Here is a 701-nt window from a genome sequence, read left to right on the forward strand (position 1 = left end):
GGGGAAACAGATGATGTGCTAGGAAAATATGGCACAAGTTGGGTGTGCCTGTGTAACTATGGCCGGGGGGTATGTGGGACAGGGACCACTCATCGATTTTTATTAAGGAACATTATTTTTACCACATTATTGGACTGGAAAACTCTGACTGTTGTTTATGCATGTACACCAAACAAGAGTTTGGAATATTCTGTATGGAGCTCCAGAACTTCCCTGAAGTAGTGGCAAGGTACCGATGGGCCCAAAGGACTGCAGCCTCTGCCGTGACCGAGATAAAGCAAGGGAGACGTTCAGAGAAGACATGGAGAAGGACTTTCGGTCAGCACCAAGGTGCTTCTGGAAAACCGTTTGCCACCACAGGAGAGGGAAACGAGGAATCATCCCAACACCACCACACTGATCACATTCCCTTCCTCAATGCTCCATAAAGAAGCAAAGAGCAATCATCAATGGAAGAGAGCATATGAAGTGAATCATTACTCTCTGTCAACTTCACACTCAGAAAGGAAAATCACAACTCATTATCGTGGTCAGCATGACCAAACACTCTAGACGCACATTACTCAAGTCAGAAAATCTAGAAATGATACCTGAAAGTATAGTCTTGGTTAGACTGAGGGGGGAAACTGCATCTCATTCACTGCAGAGTGATTGTCACTTAGGGTCCAGAGGGACAGAAGCTAATCGTTACGTGCTCCAGA

General features: G+C 45.5%; 1 non-coding gene across 1 annotated transcript; it reads right to left on the minus strand.

The window, feature by feature from the left end:
* Positions 1-390: 390 nt before the first annotated feature.
* LOC117941172 lies at positions 391-606 on the minus strand. The gene has a single exon (XR_004655870.1). It is a non-coding gene; the product is annotated as a small nucleolar RNA U3 (small nucleolar RNA).
* Positions 607-701: the final 95 nt, after the last annotated feature.

The sequence above is a fragment of the Etheostoma cragini genome, unplaced genomic scaffold, assembly GCF_013103735.1.
Source record: "Etheostoma cragini isolate CJK2018 unplaced genomic scaffold, CSU_Ecrag_1.0 ScbMSFa_452, whole genome shotgun sequence".
NCBI lineage: Eukaryota > Metazoa > Chordata > Actinopteri > Perciformes > Percidae > Etheostoma > Etheostoma cragini.